The sequence below is a fragment of the Vipera berus genome, assembly GCF_964194415.1.
Source record: "Vipera berus genome assembly, chromosome: 1".
NCBI classification, from domain to species: domain Eukaryota; kingdom Metazoa; phylum Chordata; class Lepidosauria; order Squamata; family Viperidae; genus Vipera; species Vipera berus.
In genome coordinates, this window is record NC_138202.1 from 40985239 (window position 1) to 41008055 (window position 22817).

At 44.1% G+C, this 22817-nt stretch overlaps 1 protein-coding gene across 1 annotated transcript in view; it reads left to right on the forward strand.

The window, feature by feature from the left end:
- Positions 1 to 5846, forward strand: part of SYNE3 (spectrin repeat containing nuclear envelope family member 3) — a 104237-nt gene extending 98391 nt beyond the window's left edge. Inside the window, exon 2 of the transcript XR_014026607.1 lies at positions 3430 to 5846. The gene's annotated coding sequence lies outside the window, so the exon portion shown is untranslated. The remainder of the gene's footprint in view (positions 1 to 3429) is intronic.
- Positions 5847 to 22817: the final 16971 nt, after the last annotated feature.

A 22817-nucleotide genomic window follows, 5' to 3' on the forward strand; every position in this document is an offset into this window, starting at 1 on the left:
GTGGCTGGGAAGCCTTTACACAAATTCAATTAGCATATCAAGTACACCCAGGCCTAGACTGAAAAATACCTAGAGATTTTGTGAAAACTGCGATCAGTAGGTAGTTGCAGAATTTACTACATTCCATATCACTAGGTCTGATGACCACTGAAATTTTCTTAAAATCAAATTGTGAAATTTCTGCAAATGAATTAAAAACAGTACCTATAAACCCCAGCATTGCCCTTCCTCAAAAGTGCTTTTAATTCAATTTCAAATAAATTACAGGAATGCCTGCACTCTTCATATCAGTGAACATTGGGATGAGTAGATCTAATGCTGATGTAAAAGTAGCACAAAAAATGTACACAGAAGACCCCTTTGTGAACCCTGAAAGCATTAAATGAGTAATGTGGTAGTTGCAGTACAAAGCAGTGAGTGTGTGGAGATATGTACATTGGAGAAACAAAACAACAACTTTGTAAATGTATTGCACAACATAGGAGAACAAACCCATCAGGACAAGAGTCAGCAGTCCAGCAGGCCACTCTTTCCAAGACAGCAAAGTCCACATTTTGGACAGAGAATTGCTGGTTTGAAAGAGGGGTCAAAGAGACCATCTATCTCAAAACTGAACAGCCCTATCTCCAGAGGGGGAGGGATATGACATCATCTATCTATCTCCAGTCTACAACACAGTCCTTTCAGCAGTTCCAAGAAGGCTCCACACCCATTTGCACTACTCAGGTGACCCTGAAGACACAGATAAGCCTCTAGGTAGCATTAACAACTCGCTAAAAGAATGCAAATGAACAGCTGTCTGCAGGAGGATAAATCTTTCCATTCCCCACATCCAGTCAGAGTTGAAGAAGCTTCTTGGATAAGAAGCAAAATGTCTTCCAAGAAAAACAAGAAAGTCCAGTTGCCTTGTGAAAAAGCATCTTTGGGATAATGATAATCTGGATGACTGAGAGTCTCCATAGACACTGAAAGCATTAAGCATTAGGATAGGATTGCTTCCATGTTTCTTGGACTTTATTGCCCTTGGCAAAATCCCTTATGAAAGACTCTTCAGCAAACTTTAAGCTCTCTTCTCATGGACCTGCAGCAGGTTAAAGAACACAAGTAAACACAAGTAAAGAGCCTTGGTGGAGCAGTGGGCTAATGCCTCCTTAAGTAACACCAGCTGCCTGCAATTAGTGCAGGTTCGCATCCCACCAGGCTCAAGGTTGACTCAGCCTCCCATCCTTCCGAGGTAGGTAAAATGAGGACCCAGATTGTTGGGGGCAATTAAGCTGACTTTGTAATAATGCCGCTGGGGGGGGGGGCGAAAGCCCTAATAAGCAGGCATATACATAGAATGAAGGCTACTGCTAAGCTTGTAAGCCGCCCTGAGTCTTCGGAGAAGGGCGGGATATAAATGGAATTAAAATAAAAAATAAAAAAAATAAATGGTAAATGGGGCATTTCTCAAAATAGAAGATGGGATCCTACAAGAGTCTGAATGAGGCTTTGGGCTTTTAAGTTTATTTAGAAATCATCTGGAATTGTGGTGAGCAGCAAACCAACCATTTACCTTTTCTCTGTGCTGGATGAGTAACATGCTAATGGCCTATTGACAGAATTTTCACTACACTCATTTCAGATGTTACCTTTTGAATGCACTTTCCTTATTCAAATTATTTCCTCCTTTTCCTTCAAATGCAGCAGCATGAGACATGAACTAGAAACCATTGTTTAAATCTGCAATGCAGACTTTAAAAAAGGATAACAGGATTAATATGCATCTTGCCTTCTCCCACATGTTTTGCTGTACCATTGAGTCATCTTCTCCAATTAAAAAACTGGTTGATTCTAGAAGTTTACATGAGAGATTGCCCATCTAACTATCTTTATGTCAGTTGTGAAGTGTGAATGCCAAACAAATTGAGGGTGAAAAACAAAGAATAATAATGAAAAATGGCCACACCTAGAGAACCAGCTTATAAGTAGTCCCTTAGGAAAGTGCAAGTGGGCATTTTTAATTCTGATAGCAAGACGCCCATGTGGTATTGCTTCTAAAATGTTGTCATTCTTTCATTTACTGATCACTTGATCCTGTTATTTTTATACTTTTGATACCTGACCACATTTCATTGCTTACTGAGCCTAAAGACAAACTTCATGAAAACTATATGTATACTTAGAGTACATCTACATCTATAGTACATGGCCTATCATCTATGCCTAGCAAACAATATATACTTTATAAACATTCAAAAAAACTGTCATGCATTTCCCCTTTAACTGTGCAATAGCACAGTTAAATTTGCTTCTTGGTACATGTTTTCCCTTCTGCCTGGTCAAGGCTACTATTACAATACTGATGTTTCTGAAGTTCCATAAGACTAATTGCCTTTGTGCAAACTTCACTGGACATTCTCTAGTAAAATCCCATACAGCTTCTCCCTCTTCCTATCTTAGCATTTGAAGCATGAAAACATTCACCACATCTAAGCTGATTTACCCTATAAGTCTTAAGCCAGCCAATAAGTTTATATTTTAGGCCAATGTCTTGTGCACCAGTCATATTATGTATGAAGCCTCTGGATTCTTTTTCAAATTGGAATTTCTTTGAAAGAGTGGTTTCAAGTGCTGAAACCTTTGTGTGCATCCTTCTAATCTGTCCAAAAGGCACCTTCACTGCTAATTCTAGGCAAGTGGATTGAATGGGGCAGGTCTGCCAAAAAGGGCAGCTACTAATAAATGCTTCCCCTTTATGTTGACCGGCAGCCATTAGGATTGGTGCTGTTGCTACTGCAGTGATGCTCAGAATCATGTAGCATTGGCATCTATTATATCTGGAGTGGAGAGAGTTAATAGGTGTGTTTTCCAGGAAACATATAAGGTGGAGTTAAAGCATCCCGTCCTTTAATCTTTGTTTATTTCTTGTGATTCTGCACAGAGAAAAGCCTCTGCTTCCAATGGTGGAAAAATCTCTTCCAAGAAAAACCTATCTTACTGACAAAGAATGAAACTGAAATCTCATCCAGTTTCCCTGTCAAATTTGTGGCATTACCAAGGCTTGTAATATAATCCTCAGCAAATACACCAAACAGATGGTATCAGCTGGACTGCACTTTATCGGCTGTAGACCTCTTCATACAGCTCCCTCAGTGGAAGCTTTGTTCATAAATTTTTCTAATGGGCTGTTTAATTTTTTTTCCAACAGTGTGCATGTACTTCATCACAATAATGTGGGAGAGATGTGGCTAACAGTATCTATAAATATGTATTATTCCCATCTGCTGTGCATTACAACTGCAACTAAGCATTTCATGCCTCATTTTTTTCCCTTTACTGTACAAGCAAATAAAAGGAGAACTAATCTTTTAGCTGACTGTTTCCTGATTGGCAGTTTTAACACATAAATAATATGAGTATAGTTACATTTTTTTTGTTTTTCAACAGATTCCCCTAAAGGCTTTTAGTTGAACCAAAGAAAGTCTTCATGAACTTCCAAAGTTACTTTGTCCCCTTCCTTCCCTTCAACTATTGATGATATATTTTAAAAAGAGAAAACAAAAGTTGATGGATGATCTGCCCAACCTGTGGAGACTTCCTGGCTTCCAAAAAGATAACACAGTGAAATGAAAATGGAGAAGGGCAGCAGATCCTGGCTGGGAAGCATTTGCCATCTGGGGAACATTTGGAAGCTACCTAATGGCGTTACACTTCTCATCAGCAGGTTTATTACTACTGACTTTGAGATACTTTATCATGATGGAAGAGCTTAAGTACTGCAAGCGCAGATTATGACGAGCAGTTCCAGATTTTAAAGGTTCTTGACATCCACTAAGTATAGCCATTGTAAATCAAATAAAGGATGCATTCTTTAGAACAATGTTTCTCAACCTTGGAAACTTTAAGGTGGGTGGACTTCAACTCCCAGAATTCCCCAGCAAGTCATACTGGCTTGAGAATTCTGGAAGTTGAAGTTTATTTTTATTTATTTATTTTATTTTAATTCCATTTATATCCCGCCCTTCTCCGAAGACTCAGGGCGGCTTACAAGCTTAGCAGTAGCCTTCATTCTATGTATATGCCTGCTTATTAGGGCTTTCACACACACCCCCAAGCGGCATTATTACAAAGTCAGCTTAATTGCCCCCAACAATCTGGGTCCTCATTTTACCTACCTCGGAAGGATGGAAGGCTGAGTCAACCTTGAGCCTGGTGGGATGCGAACCTGCACTGATTGAAAGTTGTCAAGATTGAGAAACATTGCTTTAGAGCATGGGTGTCAAACTCGCCATGTCACGTGATGTGTCGCGATGTATCATGACTCTTTTTGCATTGCCGGCAATGAGGTGGGTGCGGCTTTGGTATGATGAAACTGGCCCACGGGCCGGCAGTTTGACACCCCTGCTTTAGAGTCTATAAAACCTAGTGAACCTATCAAAAACTTTCTGGGATGTTAAATAGCTATGTCACTGATCATTTGCAAATGTCAAACGTCATATGTCTTGTGGATGTTTCTCAAGAGACAACTAAAATAATTTTTGAAAATATAATTGATATCAATATGGTAGCTCCCTATAACCTGACATATATTTTGTTCTCCATGGGAGAACAAAACACCTGTAGGACATGTACATAGAATAAATTTTATGATTTATTTTTTTCATCTTCTTTCAGGTTGTTTCTTGTCTCCACTGGGAAACATGTCTTTTAAAGACTGCCTGTTAAAATCTCATAAACCAAAGAATAGGCTGAATACATATGTCAGTAATCAGTGCTTCTTCAAAACTCCCTGCCCTTTTCCAGGGGTGTCTGCTGGATACAATTAAAAAATAATAAAGATGGTAGCAACAATGGCACAATCAAAGCTCCACCCATTTTTTGCCTTTTCCTGTGATCAAATTTTACAAAAAAAAGTTTAACATATGGATTAATTTATAGAAAAAGACTTAACCCTGCAAATTATGCCTCAATCTCACTGTTTCTGAATGCAGGCAGATAATGATGGAGGGGGGGAGAATACATCTATCTCTACCACTACTCATTTGCAATGTGAAAAGAATCTGCAGGACTAAAAGCAAAATAGTTGCAGTGCAAAACCTAAATGGTGAAAACAAAAATGAGACAGAAAAAAAACACAAGGTTCCAAAGCCAAAAAGATGACACAAGCGACTTGAAAACTGGGGAAAATTGAATCCACAGTCAAAGTTTATTTAAAGGAGGGGGAGAAAAACAAATCCCTCAAATTTCACTCACAGAGCCAATTGTAGGGAGAGGAAATCCAGAAAAAACTGCCGTGATACTTCAGCGTCAATCTCCGAGCTTTCAAATGATTGCCCACATCAGATGCAGACAGCCGGAGAGTCTAATGCTAAGCTTGAATTGAAAATGTATTTTCACTTAGTGGAATCTTCATTTTAGCATTAGACTGCCTGATAACAAAAATTGTCTGAGTGGATTGCAAGATTAAAAAGTAAATGTACAAGGTTGAGCCATAATAGGAGTACCATGTGACTGCATCACGGGTGGTTTAATCTTACTTTCCAAAGGGAAGCCTGCTGGTGACCTACATCGGAGCCCTGGCACAAGACAGGCTGTTTAATAGGAACACTTCTTTTTTTTCAAAAAGCATTATTGGGCAAATTATGAACCACTGACTCTTCATATGCTTTCTTCACATCTGTTTCATAAAACATCCAGACTGATGAATATGTGAATAAAATCAAGTTACACAGGCTTTCACACTTCTGTTGTCTAAATCTGGGCTTCCCAAACTATTCTCACCGGCACCTTCCTTGATGTCTGCCAGACTTTTTTGCCCCATATTACTTTTTATGGGTTTTTTTTAAAAAAAAAATAAAATTAGTTTTAAAAAATGCTGGCCTCCAATAATTATTTATTTTTAAAACTCCCTCTCCTAGGGGTCCGTAAGTGTTCACAGAATTATTTCTTTTACAAGATGGCTGCAGCTCAGTAATTTGTTGGAAATGAATTCACCTTCCTAGAAACAGGAAGCAGGTAGATAACAACATTTGAAGCAAGTGTTTTGGAGGGAGAGGCTAAAGGTTGTAAGGTGTTCTGATCAATGTGTATTTTGTTACTAGTTGTATAACAATAGCAGCTATTTTAGGCTAAGCAAGACTTTATAGCAGCTATTATATTACAGCACTCATGCACTCATGCTTCAGGCACTAGCTTCATGGACAATTATATGTATTTTTATTGAGCCTAAGCAAGTCCCGTGGAAATGAAACTACACCTGATGATTAGGCATGGATCAATCCATTTGGAGAATTTATAGTTGGGCATTTTGTAAAGAAAAGGACAATCATTTTATCCATCTATCCATCCATTTATTCAGCCAAATTCCAGGTTGTCTTAATCACTGCTAATTCATCCTTCATACATTAACATAGAGAAGAAAAATCTTGTGCAGTACATATCCTCAATTATCCTCAATTATCCTCAAATATCTTCAAATATTCACAATCATCTTGGATTGCCAGGAATGCAAATTAGATTTGACTAAACAAAATATTGCTTCAGTGCAAAAGCATTCATGGATATGGAAATATGAGCGCTTCCTATTGCATTTGAGTATAATCTTGTTTAACTTTTGTCCTGCTCCTGTTGCCTCCCTCACTATCCCACTTCTTGCTCTGCCCCTACTTTTCAAATATTACCTTCCTCATTAAAGTTAAACATTTGTTCATTAAACAGTCACAAGGAAGAGTTGATACCTGGAGAATGAAAAGTTCAGGGCAGGAGAGATAGTCCTCAACCTACAGCAGTTTGTTTAGTCATCGTTTGAAGTTACAACAGCCCTGAAAAAGGTGGCTTATGACCGTTTTTCACACTTACAACCATCGCAGCATCTCCATGGTCACATGATCAGAATTTGGTTGCTTGAGTGACTGGTTCATATTTATGGTGATTGCAGTATCCCCAGGGTCACGTGATCACCTTTTGCGACTTTCTGAAAAGCAAAGTGAATGGGAAGCCAGTTTCATTTAACAATCAGGTTGCTAACTTAACAACTACAGTGATTCACTTAATAGCTGTGGTAAGCAAGGTCATAAAATGGGGCAAAACTCACTTAACAAATGACTTGCTTAGCAACAGGAATTTTGGGCTCAGTTGTGGTCGTAAGTCGAGGACTTCCTGTAAGTATGCCTGTGTCATGGGGCTTCATATGCTATTTTTCAAGTTCAGCAATATTAAATGATGAGTCATGTACTAGTTTAGGAGAAGCATGGTGCAGCTTGCAAGTGGACCTGGCAGTGCCTGATCTGCTGTCACTGATAATACCCACATGAGATTAGAGTTGTGGGTTCTCTCCCCCTCTCCTCCTTTTATATTATTGTACAAATGAAGTGCAGCATGTATGAAATCTCTCTAGGCCATCTGTGGCAGTAATTCATTTAGCTGTAGCTTACAGAACAGATATTTCCCAACACAATTAGAACTGAAGGGGAACAGAGAAGGGAGGGGAATAGAATTTAATGTGGGGAGAAGATCTGTGACCCATGTACAATTTATACACACATACGCAGAAGTGTGTGTGTATATGTGACTTGATCCATAAGAATTAACTACTGACTTTGTCTGTATATCTGTTGTCATTTTTGATGGATCAAGTGCCTGACATGCAAGAGGGAAAAGCATAGCAACTAGATAAATATATTTTATAAACATTTAACTTTGATACAATGGAGCAAGCTGTAACAGTGGAAGTGGAGGGGGGCGGTTTGTGGCCAAAATTGAAATGAAACAGGCGTTCCGGCTCCTCTGAAATTGTTTAACTTGGAGGAAATGTTCCTGGAGATAACTTGGAAGCACAAGAGGAAGTTTCTCTTCATACCCAACAAAGCACTTCTGATGATGCTCAAAATTTCCCTTTCTTCATCATCTGTTCCCCTCTAAGTGCCAGATCAAGTTAAGACCTGATTTGCATTAGACCAGACAAGCCTTCCAGCCAAGTCAACAGCAGACACTTGGCTTTAGGCTTCCCAATGAAATAAACACATCTGAGTTTATGACCTTAAAAGAAGCATGTCCAAATGTGAGCTTTGGGAGTTTTGTTTCATTTTTTAAAACAAACACTCTTCGTCTTGCTTCAGATAGTGCATAGTCAATATTTATGCAACATGTGGGCATGATGGGAAGACTGGTAACTGGTCACATAGTTAAACTAGAATGCAATGGGAACAGATGGATATTACCGCAGCTGGCTAAACTCCATAACTACCTGCTCATGGGCCCGTAGAGTGACATCTAAGAAGAGGTTTCGTGGAAGCTTGCAATAAACATTTTCATTAGAACAATCAACATTGCAAAGATTTATAGATTCTCTGTCAGCCATCTTTCCAGGCATTTATGGAACGTATAAGATCAGAATAATTTAAACCCAGGGCAGCAAATGAAGGCACTTTAAAGTAGAAGAGTACTTTGACTCTGCTTGAAAAATGACAAATTGGTTACAAGATAAGCTTCCTTACCTGGAGAATTCCACAAAGCACCAGCACTGTGAAATAATACTTTTTGTTCCAGATTTGTGAGTGTCTATGGAGATTCTCAATCACCCAGGTCATGGTTGTCCCAAAGGCGCTTTTTCCAAAAGGTAATTGGACTTTCTTGGTTTTTTTTCCTTTGAAAATGTTTCACTTTTCAGTTCTGAAGAAGCTTTTGGGATGAGAAGTAAAATGTTTTCAAAGAAAAAAAAACAAGAAAGTCTAGTTATCCTTTGGAAAAATCACCTTTGGGACAGAAGATCTGTGCTGTTCCCATGGAACCTTATGGGATCATTCTCTGAGCTGGAGCTGGAAGTCAACCTATCAGCTACCAATTTTGCATCATGGGACTGGCACGTGCATCTTTTATTATTTATTTATTTATTTAAATTTATATGCCACCCTTCTCCCTAAGGACTCAGGGCAGCTCACAACAATAAAAATTAAAAAACATGAGATGAAAAGTTTTTTAAAAGAATTAAACAATAAATACAATAATTACGTGACAATTTAAAAACCCGATAAAAACCTAATTAAACAACCGTAGTCAGTCCAGGCCCGCTTGTTGGAACAACCAAGTCTTCAGGTCACGGCAGAAAGACTGAAGGTCAGGGGTCATCCGCAGCTCTGGGGGTAATTTGTTCCAGAGGGTCAGCGCGCCCACAGAGAAAGCTCTCCCCCTGGGGATCCCCAGCCAGCATTGCCTGGCCAACGGTACCCTGAGGAGGCCGACTCTGTGGGAGCAAACCGGGCGATGGGATGTTGACAATGGCAGCAAGTGATCTCGCAAGTACCCCGGGCCTAAGCCATGCAGGGCTTTAAAGATTATTACCAGCACCTTGAATCGCACCCGGAGGGCAACCGGAAGCCAATGCAGCTCACGCAGGAGCGGTGTAACATGGGAGTACCGAGAAACTCCCATGAGCACCCATGCGGCCACACTCTGCACCAGTTGAAGCCTCCAGGTGCTCTTCAAGGGCAGCCCCATGTAAAGAGCATTGCAGTAGTCCAGGTGAGAGGTGACGAGGGCATGAGTAACCGTGCATAGGGCATAGAGCTCCACCACATGTTTATTGGACCCGTGCCCCTCCTGGCTGGTTTATGCGGCTCGGGAGGGGACACGAGGCTGGTTCCAAGCGGTTATATCTGCCTCTTTGAGTGAGGGTAGTTTCCCCGCCGTCTTGAAGGAGGCGGTGGTGAGACCTCTCCTCAAGAAGCCTGCCTTGGACCCAGCTGTGTTAAATAACTTTGGTCCGGTCTCCAACCTTCGCTTTCTTGCGAAGGTTGTTGAGAGTGTGGTGGCGCATCAGCTCCCTCTGGTCCTGGATGAAGCGGATTATCTAGACCCGTACCAATCGGGTTTCAGGCCCGGGTACAGCACGGAGACGGCATTGGTCGCTCTGGTGAATGATCTCTGGAGGGCCCGGGACAGGGGAAATTCCTCTGTCCTAGTCCTATTAGACCTCTCAGTGGCGTTCGATATCATCGACCATGGTATCCTGCTGCGGCGTCTCAGGGGATTGGGAGTGGGAGGCACAGTTTTTCAGTGGTTCTCCTCCTATCTCCTGGGATGTTTGCAGTCAGTGTTGGCAGGGGGGCAGAGGTCGACCTCGAGGCCTCTCGCTTGTGGAGTTCCTCAGGGGTCAGTCCTCTCACCTCTCCTGTTCAACATCTACATGGAACCGCTGGGTGAGATCATTCGTGGTTTTGGAGTTGGGTATCATCAGTACGCTGATGATAACCAACTTTTTATTTTGACCCCAAACCACCCCAGTGATGCCCTTGACGTGATGTCCCATTGCCTGGAAGCGGTTTGGGTCTGGATGGGGAGGAACAGACTTCAACTCAACCCCAACAAGACTAAGTGGCTGTGCATACCGGCATCCTGGGATATTCAGAATATCCCATCTCTTTCTATGGGGGGTGAGCTATTACCCCCCGTAGATAGGGCTCGCAACTTGGGAGTCCTCCTAGATTCACGGCTTACTTTGGAAGATCACATAGTGGCCGTGTCTAGGGGGGCCTTCGCCCAGGTTCGCCTGGTGCGCCAGTTGCGGCCCTATCTAGACTGGGATGCCCTGCGTACGGTCACTCATGCGCTCGTGACCTCTCGTTTAGACTACTGCAATGCTCTCTAAATGGGGCTGCCCTTGAAGACCACTCGGAGGCTCCAACTGGTACAGAATGCAGCCGCGAGAGTTGTGTTGGGAGTCTCCTGATACTCCCATGTTACACCTCTGCTCCGTGAGCTGCATTGGCTCCCAGTTGTCTTCCGAGTGAGATTCAAGGTACTGGTAATGGTGTTCAAGGCCCTACATGGCATGGGTCCGGAGTACCTCAGGGATCACCTGCTGCCGGCATCAACTTCCCTCCGCCCTGTGCGTTCCCACAGAGAGGGCCTCCTCAGAGTGCCACCGGTCAGAGAATGTCATCTGGTGGCCCCCAGGGGGAGGTCCTTCTTTGTGGGCGCCCTGGATTTATGGAATTGGTTGCCGATCGAGCTCCGGATGGCGCCCGACCTTCGCTCCTTCCGACGCGATCTGAAGACGCACTTATTCAAACAAGCCCGCCTGGCCTGATGGGGGGATGGGTTTGGGATTTTATTGTTTTTTAATATATGTATTTACTGTTTTAGTTTGGGCATTGTATTTAATTTCTTTTTTAACTTTTGTATTTTTGTATTTTTATATATTTGCCCTGTTCACCGCCCTGAGTCCTTCGGGAGAAGGGTGGTATATAAATAAAATTATTATTATTATTATTATTATTATTATTATTATTATTATTATTATTATTATTATTATTATTATTATTATTATTATTATTATTAATCTCGGTCCAAAAAGGGGCGCAACTGGTGCACTAGGCGAACCTGTGTGAAGGCCTGCCTGGTCACGGCCATTAAATGATCTTCCAAATTAAGCCATGAATCCAGGAGGACCCCCAAGTTGCGAGCCCTTTCTGAGGGGGGCAATACCTCCCCCCCATTAAAAGAGAAGGAAGTAGTTGGACAACACGAGATGCCAGTATCCACAGCTACTCGGTCTTGGAGGGGCTGAGCCTGAGCCTGTTCCTTCCCACCCAGACCCGCACCGCCTCCAGGCACCGGGACATCACATCAAGGGCATCACTGGGTTGGCTCGGGGTGGAGATGAATAACTGGGTATCATCCGCATATTGGTGATACCTCACCCCAAAGCCACGGATGATCTCACCCAGCAGCTTCATATAGATGTTAAACAGGAGGGGGGAGAGAACAAACCCCTGAGGCACTCCACAAGTGAGGGGCCTCGGGGTAGATCTTTCTCCCCCTGCCAATACAAACTGCGAGCGGCCTGAGAGGTAGGAGGAGAACCACCGTAAAACAGTGCCTCCCACTCCCAAGCCCTCAAGCCGTCGCAGCAGGATACCATGATCAATGGTATCAAAAGCCGCTGAGAGGTCAAGTAGGACCAGGACAGAGGAACAACCCCTGTCCCGGGCCCACCAGAGATCATCTACCAGTGCGATCAATGCCGTTTCCAGGCTGTAACCGGGTCTGAAACCGGACTGGTTTTAGCCCATTCATCTTGGACAAAAGCTGGGCTTGACAGTGCATTTGTGAAAGGGAGCCTTTACAAGTCTTCCCCATTTGGGCTGCCAAATACTTAGAACAATTGCAGCCCAGCTTTGAAGAAACAGTGTTTTTCAGAAATACCACAAAAAAAGTGTTCAGGAGAAAAATAAGGGGGCATAAAACCCTTGTTGCTGACAAGTGAGTTTGGCCAGGAACAGAGGAGGAAGGAAAAAAAATGTAACTGTCGCCTCTGCCTCCTGAGCTGTTTTCCTATAGTTATTAAAGCACTCCAGAGGAAAAAAAAAGTGGTGGAGAAAGGCAGTGCATGTCCCTAAATACACAAAGGAAAAATATTAATATGGTAATGAGAAAGCTTAATCCAGAGCAGATGCACATAAATGTTTGCTGCACATAACACATCAGGAAGAGCAAGAACTTAAACCAAGTGAGAAATTTTCAACATAAGAGCTAAAATGTTAAGGTTAAAACATCACTCGCATATGGTTAATCCAAAGGGCCGTGTGTGAAAAATGAAACGACAGCTTTCGAGCAAAACGAAAGAAACAGAAGTAAAAGCAGATGGAAACTCTACAGCAGAACAAAAGTGGAACAAACAAAGAATAATCCAGGAAGAGGTGGGAGTCAAACCAGACAGAAGAGCTTAAAAATTATCAAAGCAAAGCAATGATGCAGAGGGAGAGTGATGCAGAGGTAATGGAATAAGCTAAAGGTGAACCTCAGGCTTTGGCTGAATTTCAGTGCTATTAGCAAGTGTCAATTTGAGAAACATTTGTGTTTATGCATACAATAAGTGCTAGAGCCTGGAGTATTTTTGTTTTGGCTCTTAAGTATCCCAGTCCATTCTGCATGCTCAGTGGCCTCATTTTTCTCCTTTCCAACCACTGGAAATGTACTATGTTTGGACCATATTGCTCCTTTCAGCTTTTTGTTCTACTTGTGTTTGTTCTTGCTCCATGTTTTGGGGGAGGTGGGGTTAAAAGGTGCATGTTTGTGACAGTCTCTACTAAATTTAGTTATTTGGTTTCTCTGTTACTGTTTATGGGAAGATTTTTCTTCCAACCTGGGGGTTATTTTTTAAAAATAGCTTGTCAATATAAAACAGCTATCTAAACAGTATGAATATTCTTTCAGAATTCTCTGGATATCTACTCAGCTTCTGCTTTTACCATCTCTGTTAAACCTCAACTTGCCAGCTAGGCTGTCACTTGCCATGGTCGTTATAAGACTTCGGGAAATACTTTTTTACCCTTTTTTTCTTAAAGGCTTAATAAACAAAACCCCTTTATTTGTAACCCTGACTCTAATGATTTCTGTCTTTTACATTTTTTTTACTTATAAGATTTACTGTATATACCAACTGTCTTTCTTTAAAGCAGCATATGTAGCATTCCTATTGTTTTCCCAATAATGACAACCCAGTAAGGTAGATTTGGCTGAGATAGACTAGTGGGCCTGAGCTACCCAATGAGTTTCTATAGTTGAAGGTGGTTTTGAACCTATGTCTAGTACAAGTCCAACCTCTTGTCTACTACTCTACACTTCCTCTCCAAATTCTCTCTTGAGATCATCTGCCAAGGACTTCCTGTCCAATTCCATCAGTTTTCCTGGTACCTTTTTTCCGAGATATTTCTTGATTTTACTATCTCAAGGATTTCCAAGTACAGTATTGTCCCATTCAGATCTGATTAACTTTATCAGTTTGGATCTAGCCTCACAAAATAGATCACCATTAGAAGAAATATCTAGTTCCCAGGGAGCCATTCTTTAATAAGCACACTTGATACCTTGCCCTATTTCTCTAGAGTTCAACTGTAGAATGAAAAATCTTCACCAGGGTCCAGTCCAAGCTGGGAATAAACAAAATGGAGACTGCTTTAGAAAGAAGGTTGGAGTTTATTGAAGAGCAGAGCCAGACAGAAAGATGGCTCTGGGAAAGCTGACCACATGTTGCTGGGAGTGGTGGGTTTTTATACCTCTGTTCCTGGAGGAAACTGATTGTCTGGACCCGTACCAATCAGGTTTCAGGCCCGGATACAGCACGGAGACGGCATTGGTCGCGCTGGTGAATGATCTCTGGCGGGCTCGGGACAGGGGTTGTTCCTCTGTCCTGGTCCTATTAGATCTCTCAGCGGCTTTTGATACCATCGACCATGGTATCCTACTGCGGCGTCTCAGGGGGTTGGGATTGGGAGGCACCGTTTTACGGTGGTTCTCCTCCTATCTCCTGGGCCGTTCACAGTCAGTGTTGACGGGAGGGCAGAGATCCGCCCCGAGGCCTCTTGTTTGTGGAGTTCCTCAGGGGTCGGTTCTCTCGCCCCTCCTGTTCAACATCTATATGAAGCCGCTGGGTGAGATCATTCGTGGTTTTGGGGTGGGGTATCATCAGTACACTGATGATACCCAACTTTTTCTTTCCACCCCGAACCAACCCAGCGATGCCCTCGCCGTGATGTCCCGTTGACTGGAGGCGGTCCAGGTCTGGATGGGGAGAAACAGGCTTTGTCTCAATCCCGCCAAGACTGAGTGGCTGTGCATATCAGCATCTCGGGCTAACCAGACTATTCCACCTCTAACGATGGGGGGTGAGGTGTTACCCCCCGTTGATAGGGCTCGCAACTTGGGCGTCCTCCTGGATTCACGACTCAATTTTGAAGACCATATAGGAGCCGTGACCAGGGGGGCTTTTGCCCAGGTTCGCCTGGTGCGCCAGTTGCGACCCTATCTGGACCAAGATGCCCTACACACAGTCACTCATGCGCTCGTGACCTCCCGTTTAGACTACTGAAACGCTCTGTACATGGGGCTGCCCTTGAGGACCACTCGGAGGCTTCAGCTGGTGCAGAATGTGGCCGCGTGAGTTGTGATGGGGGTTTCCCAATACTCCCATGTAACACCTCTACTCCGCGAGCTGCATTGGCTCCCGGTTGCCCTCCAGGTGAGATTCAAGGTGCTGGTGATGACCTATAAAGCCCTAAATGGCTTGGGTCCGGGTTATCTGAGGGAACACCTGCTGCCGGCATCAAGCTCCCTTCGTCCAGTGCGCTCCCACAGGGAGGTAAGAGATTGCCGGCGGACAACACCCAGGGATAGGGCCTTCTCAGTGGGTGCGCCAGCCCTTTGGAACCAGCTGCCAGTGGAGCTTAGGACTGCCCCCGACCTCCGTTCATTCCGCCGGGACCTGAAGACCTGGCTCGTCAAGCTCTCTGGCCCAGGCTGAGAATTTTAATTTTAATTTTAATTTTAACTGGGGTTTTATTTGTTCAGGGACGGATATAATTTTTTAAACTGTTTTTAACTTTTGTATTTTTTGTTTTAATCACCCTGTAAACCGCCCTGAGTCCTTTGGGAAAGGGCGGTATATAAATGTAATAAAATAAATAAATAAATAAATAAATAAATAAATAAATACCTTCTGAGGCTCTTGAGGTTGTTTCCTGTTCCTGTTTGAGGCTTTGTATTTCCTGTGTCATGCACTTTGACCTGAGTCTGAGTGTGCCCTTTTGGTATTGGTGGGTTAATTCTATTATGTCCCCAAAGGTCATGTCTTTTAGAGTCTGGGTGGGGTATGTAGATTTTAGGGGTCTTTGTCTTCCTATTGTCTTCAGTTTCTAGTTGGAAGGCTCCAACCTTTCTGAAAGGATTACTGAATTTGCATTTCTAAAAGCTGGCCTCTGCTGAGTTTTCTGCTTGGGGGAGAGGGGCTGGGGCTGGTTTCTGTCTTTTTAAAGATCTTCTCCTAATTAGGGTGCAGTAGGAACTCACAGAAACATTCATAAGAAAATTTGACTGGGGTAATGTAGTGAGATATACGGTATTTCTCGCTCCTAAAAGAAAAATAAGCAGCAGGGTTGCTGCTATAATGCTGGAATATTAGCTTGAAAAGCAAACTTCACCCTTCCATAGTCAGGAATGTTCTCTTCTGAAAGAAGTTTGAATAATCTGCTCTTGATTAGCTTGTGGAGTTCTGAGGAAGGAAGTAGGCAAGAAGGGGAGCATATCCCTGACAGCACTGCCAAAAAAACAACAACACACCCCCAACCTCTCTTAATTTCCATCCCCATTGCTGATAACAGCTGGTGAATGTTTTGCAAGGATTTCTTAATTAATCCAGTTCAATTTTCTGGTTTTAAATCCAGTGAAATATAGCCCAGCTGTGAGTTGGAGATCTCTGGTGCAATTCTAGGTTGTAAAGATTTGGCTGCACATATTTGCTGTATGAATGTATTTATATGCTTTATTGGGGTAAATATTCATTTTTCACTAGTGTGGAAATACAGCAGAACCTGTTGCAGGGTGCTTAAGCAGGGACAGACAATCTGTACGCTGAGGGTACCTGTGGCTCCCCCACAATTAAAGGTCCAGAAGCCTCACCTAAAAAAATCTGTTGGCAACCCTACATTTCTCTGTTTCAACACACATGATGTGCAGCGGGTCCCTGTACAAAGAGTCTTCCAGGAAATTATGTAGCACAATGTTTTGACAGGATTCAGGATGGGGAAATCAAAAGGAGAGGTGATCCATGCTTCTCTGTCTTTCCTTGAGTACACTTCTTAGAACCAGCAAGGCACTTTTGGTACAGCATCTTTGCTCCATCACCAACTGAAGTCTACTCCAGACACCTACTTAAATTGTTAATGCGAGTTAAGCTGTCAAATAAATGATTCATTTGGACTGTGAGAGTTTGCTACTGTGCCAAGAAGGAACAAGGAAAAAGAGAACTCGTATGAAAGTATATTAAGAAGTTCATTTTCCCATGGGGAGCCTGACAATACCCGTTTTAATAGAATGTTGCTCTGGGAGGGAGTAATATTTGGAACATTGAGTGCCTGCCAGCTGTTCTGAACAGCCACTCTTCTGCCAATTTCCTCCTATGACGTGTCGTCCTTGCCCCTGCTATTAGAAAAGTTCCAGAAAAAAACTTCCCAAAGGTGGGATTAAAAAAAGAAAGGAACCTCAAGTACAGTTCATGTCAATGTCCCATTAGGATGCATGTCTCTCAGTATCTCTTGATAACAGGGAAGGATCGTTGCTGAAGTCCGTCTGCAGTGAGCAGCAAGGGGTGGGTGCAACTTGTAACCTGTTGCCATTTAAGCAAGCAGCTCAGCCAGCAGAAGGCAGAACTATGAACTTAGTGCTTGGGGGAAGGGGGGGGGAAGCTCCTCTTTGATTGTGTTTATTTTAAAATCAAATTATAGTTGTGTATACTAATGTTACTTGGCACTTGGAAGAGGGTCCATAGAAGCCTACCTGTATTGCTAAAGAAAACTTTCTCTCAGAAGCACTTTGTTGATGCTGCAGACCAGCAGTAGACTACACGAGGGGTCCTCAACCTTGGCAATTTTAAGACTTGTGGACTTCAACTCCCTTTTCTTGTCTGTGTGTTCATGCTAAGTCATGGTTTGCTAAATAATGACTGAAAGCACAGAATATGAAACTAGCCCCTGTGTTTCCTGTCTCTTTCTCTCTCTTTTCTTTTTTCTTCTCCTTATTTGGAGAATTGGTCATTCCTTTTGTAAAATTATGCTAAGGGCTACAAAAGATTAGGCCAAGGGTTTGAATTGCCCTCAGTAGATTTAATCTGGACTTCTATTATATTCAAATCTTTTCTTGGTGAGGTTTTTCCCCATGGAGGGGGATCAGAGTCAGCCCTGGTGTGTAAGAGATAATTATGAAGTTAAATAAATGACAATTTCAGAGTGCTGCTCCACATTGGAGAAGCAAGCATATCCTGAGATAACTCTACATTAATTTTTAATTCTGCAAATTGATTTTATAAATACAGTATGTGAGTAGTGAGGTTCTTATTTCTACAACTGCAATAATTTATTCCAGGCCATCATTTATTACATTTTGTAAAGTCAAATCATAAACCTATACAGATTTAATTTGAACTAAACAAGAGTTACTAAAAAAAGAGTTCAGCTCAGTGGGGCTAGTACAAGAGTCTCTTTCCTGAGTTTATGAGCACTAGTAATTATCGTTATTGAAGTATCTCTCTAAATATAGCCTAATGCAGTGGGTGGCAGCACTTATCTGATATTTGGATAAACTAAAAAAAACAACCTCCAAATCCCTAAGAAGAGATGGACTTGATCAGAACAAGGGTGGGAAATTTCCAGGAAATCTGGGGTGGGAGATCTTTATGTATTCTAGTTTTGTCACTTTTCTATTGCTATTTGTTATATTCTTTCCTATGTTCTTTACTATAACATTTTCCATATATTGCTATTTGAAATGGCATACAGGGAAGCAAGATTGTGCACCCCATAGATTTTGCATTACAGCTCTTATAAGATCCACTCAGTGTAGTTCAGTAATCCAGTTGTATGGACTTGTACTCCAAGACATTTGGAGGGCACAAAGCAAGTCCTCCTAAACCTCACTATGTGAAAGCAAGCACAGCATCACAGTATATCATACAAAAAGCACAACACAGGCTATAATAAATTAACATGACCAACTGGCCCAATTCAATTTTTTTTGTTTTCTGCATGTTCAGTTCCAAAAATGGAATTCAGTAAATGGAATTCAGTAATTAGGAAACTGAGCCTCCACAAATTTATTATTGCTTTTTATTTCTTAACCACAGCTTTGAGATGTCCAGAAATTCTCTGTGCTGAGAGGCGAAGGAAGGGAGAGGAGAGGAGAGGAGAGGAGAGGAGAGGAGAGGAGAGGAGAGGAGAGGAGAGAAGAATATCTGTGTTTTTAAGTCCTACCTGATGTAAGAAATAGGTTTATTTCTGCTACAAGATGAAGTGGAAATGATTCAGGAAAAACAGCTCAGTTCAATAGAAGATGGATTTTTAAACAATCAAGACCTCAGTCGACAAAAACACACTGGAAACCTTTGCCAGAGCTCAGAAGGGAAATCAGACTGCTGCTAAAAGAGGTGCTTAACATTTAGGTGGATGCACAGATTCAATAAACACAAATAAAGAAACCACCTAAAGAACCCCAGGGGTAGGCCCAATATAGGTTTCTGACAAATAGGCAGAAAGGCCTATCGATGTAACCTCCGGTGTGATAAAAATGCAAGTCATAAAGGAAATGTTAAGGGGAGAAATAAGTCTATACTCTACAAAAAATAGTCCCAGCATAAACCCCAGGGACACAACCGAAGATGCTATAAAAGTCCTGCATTTCATTTACATGGATCTGGGATTACTTTCTGTTCACTTTTGTTACTTGTTTTTCATACAAGTAACAAAAGTGAACTCAAAGAAATTCCAGATCCATGTAAATGAAAGTAGGAGTTCTGCACAAGCTGTTATTAAAAAAAATTAAAAAGTGGAAAAACAGCAACAACAACAACAACAACAACAACAACAATAATTTAATTTAATTTAATTTAATTTAATAATTTGATTTCTATACCGCCCTTCTCCCGAAGGACTCAGGGCGGTGAACAGGGCAATACACAATAAAAATCGAATACAAAAATTAAAAAGCCATTAAACATCATGCCCATAAAATCAATACATATTAAAATTAAAACTAGTTTTAAAGACCCAACCCCATCCCGTCAGACCAGGCCAGCTTGTTCAAAAAAGAATGTTTTGAGATCGCGCCGGAAGGAGCGAAGGTCGGGGGCCATCCGGAGCTCAACCGGTAAGCGGTTCCAAAGGTCTGGCGCGCCCACAGAGAACGCTCTCCCCCTGGGGGTCACCAATCAGCATTCTTTGATCGGCGGCACCCTGAGGAGGCCCTCTCTGTGGGAGTGCACTGGACGGAGGGAAGTTGACGCCGGCCGCAGGTGTTGCCGTAGGTAATCCGGACCCATGCCATGAAGGGCTTTGTAAGTCATAACTAACACCTTGAACCTCACCCGGAGAGCAACCGGTAGCCAATGCAGCTCGCGGAGCAAAGGTGTAACATGGGAGTATCGGGAAACTCCCAAGACAACTCGCGCGGCTGCATTCTGCACAAGTTGGAGTCTCCGGGTGGACCTCAAGGGCAGCCCCATGTAGAGAGCATTACAGTAGTCTAGACGAGAGGTCACGAGCGCATGAGTGACTGTGCGCAAGGCATCCCGGTCTAGATAGGGCCGCAACTGGCGCACCAGGCGAACCTGGGCAAAGGCCCCCCTAGTCACAGCTCCAATATGCTCTTCCAAAGAGAGTTGTGAGTCTAGAAGGACCCCCAAGTTGCGGGCCCTATCTACGGGGGGTAATAGCTCACCCCCCATGGCCAATGATGGAATAATCGGAATTTCCCGGGATGCCGGCACAAACAGCCACTCAGTCTTGTCAGGGTTGAGTCGAAGCCTGTTCCTCCCCATCCAGACCCGGACCGCCTCCAGGCAACGGGACATCACGTCGAGGGCATCGCTGGGGTGGTTTGGGGTAGAAATAAAAAGTTGGGTATCATCAGCATATTGGTGATACCCAACTCCAAAACCACGAATGATCTCACCCAGCGGCTTCATATAGATGTTGAACAGGAGAGGCGAGAGAACCGATCCCTGAGGGACTCCACAAATGAGAGGTCTCAAGGTCGATCTCTGCCCCCCTGCCGACACCGACTGCGAACGTCCCAGAAGGTAAGAGGAGAACCACTGGAGAACTGTGCCTCCCACTCCTAACCCCCTGAGACGTCGCAGCAGGATACCATGGTCGATGGTATCAAAAGCCGCTGAGAGGTCTAAAAGGACTAGGACAGAGGAGCAACCTCTGTCCCGAGCCCGCCAGAGATCATTTACCAGCGCGACCAATGCCGTCTCCGTGCTGTACCCGGGCCTGAAACCCGATTGGTACGGGTCTAGGTAATCAGCTTCATCCAAGAACAAAGGGAGCTGCTGCGCCACCACGCTCTCAACAACCTTCGCCAAAAAGCGAAGGTTGGAGACCGGACAATAGTTGTTTAAAATTGCTGGGTCCAAGGCAGGCTTCTTGAGGAGGGGTCTCACCACCGCCTCCTTCAAGGCGGCGGGAAAGCTACCCTGACTCAAAGAGGCCGTAATCACTGCCTGGAGCCAGCCTCGTGTCCCATCCCGGGCTGCATAAGTCAGCCAGGAGGGGCACGGGTCCAACAAACACGTGGTGGAGCTCAGCTTCCCCATGATCTTGTCCACTTCTTCAGGAGTCACAGGATCGAACTCTTCCCAGATTAAATCGACAAGGCCGCCCATATCCTCTTCGTCAGACTCTGCCCAGTCGGAGTCCAAACCAGTCCAGATCCGAGCGATTTTGTCCGACAGAAATCGACTAAACTCCTCGGCTCGACCCTGCAAGGGTTCCTCCCTCACCTCCTGATTAAGAAGGGAGCGAGTTACCCTAAACAGGGCGGCCGGGCGATTATCTGCGGATGCGATGAGGGTGGCAAAGTGGTTAGACCTAGCCACCCTCAACGCTGCGAGATAAGTTCTTGTAAACTACCTTAGTCGTAACTGGTCGGATTCGGATCGGCTGGACCTCCAACAGCTCTCTAGGCCCCGTCTCCGGCGCTTCATCTTGCGCAGCTCCATGGAGAACCATGGAGCCCGTTGAGATCTGCGTCGGGTCAAGGGCCGCATGGGTACAACTTGGTTGAGTGCCTCTGTGGCTGCCCTTTCCCAGGCTTCCACTAGGGCATCGACCGAGCTGTGAGCAAAGGAGGCAGGTGGGGGCCCAAGCGCCGTTTGGAACCGCTCAGGGTCCATAAGGCGTCTAGGGCGGAACCATCTTGTTGGCTCAGCAACCCCACAACAGGGAGTGGCAAAACGGAAGACCATCCGCAGGAGATGATGATCGGTCCATGACAGGGGTGAATTAATTGGAGAAAACCCCCCCCAAGATCATCTAAACACCGTCCGGATAGAAAAACCAGATCGAGCGTGTTACCCCCCCATGAGTTGGGCCCAGAATAACCTGCTTCAGGTCCATGGCCGTCATGGAAGCCATGAACTTCCGAGCTAACTCAGATGATCCCCCCAGGGATGGTAGGTTGAAGTCACCCAAAACTATAAGTTTGGGGAACTCAACCACCAACCCTGAGAGGATATCGAGAAGCTCAGGCAGGGCTGCTGCCACGTGTCTAGGTGAAACATACACCAGCAGCAAGCCCAACTGAGCTCTGGGACCACATCTCAGGAGGAGGGACTCACACCCGACTATCTGGACCATGGTGGCCTCCCGCGGACATAAGGTCTCCCTTGAAACTACTGCCACTCCACCACCCCTACCCTGAGCCCGAGGCTGGTGCAGCACCCGGAAGCCTGATGGGCAAAGATCAACCAGGGGGACCCCGCCCTCTGGGCCCAACCAGGTCTCCGTAATGCAAGCCAGGTCCGCACGCTCCTCCTCAATCAACTCCTGAATGAGAGGAGCCTTATTCATTACGGACCTGGCATTAAAATACACGAGCCTGAGCTCAGGTGGCTGCTCATCCTCGCTCCTGGTACCACGAGCCGAAATCAGAGGGTCGGAGCGCATCACCGCTTGAAGACAGCGGGGACGCACTCCCGGGTATTGATACGGCCCTCTGTTCATACACCTGCGGCCATTCCCTACCACCGTGGGAATAGGCAATCCCACACCCCGCTCCGGGGCCCCGTAGGCCCCCAACCCAAGCCCCACCACGGTGCGAGCAATCCCCGGCCTGGTCTGAGAAACGGTTGGTGGAACCCCCCCAGTCTCCAACTGAACCTTTTTAGAACCCTCCCCTCTCCCTAACCCCATAAAAAATTGAGATAAAAAATGCACCAGGGGCCTCTTATTAAATTTGTGATGGAGGCTCCTGTCCTTGCCCTTGCCCAACCATCTCTCAGGGTCCCA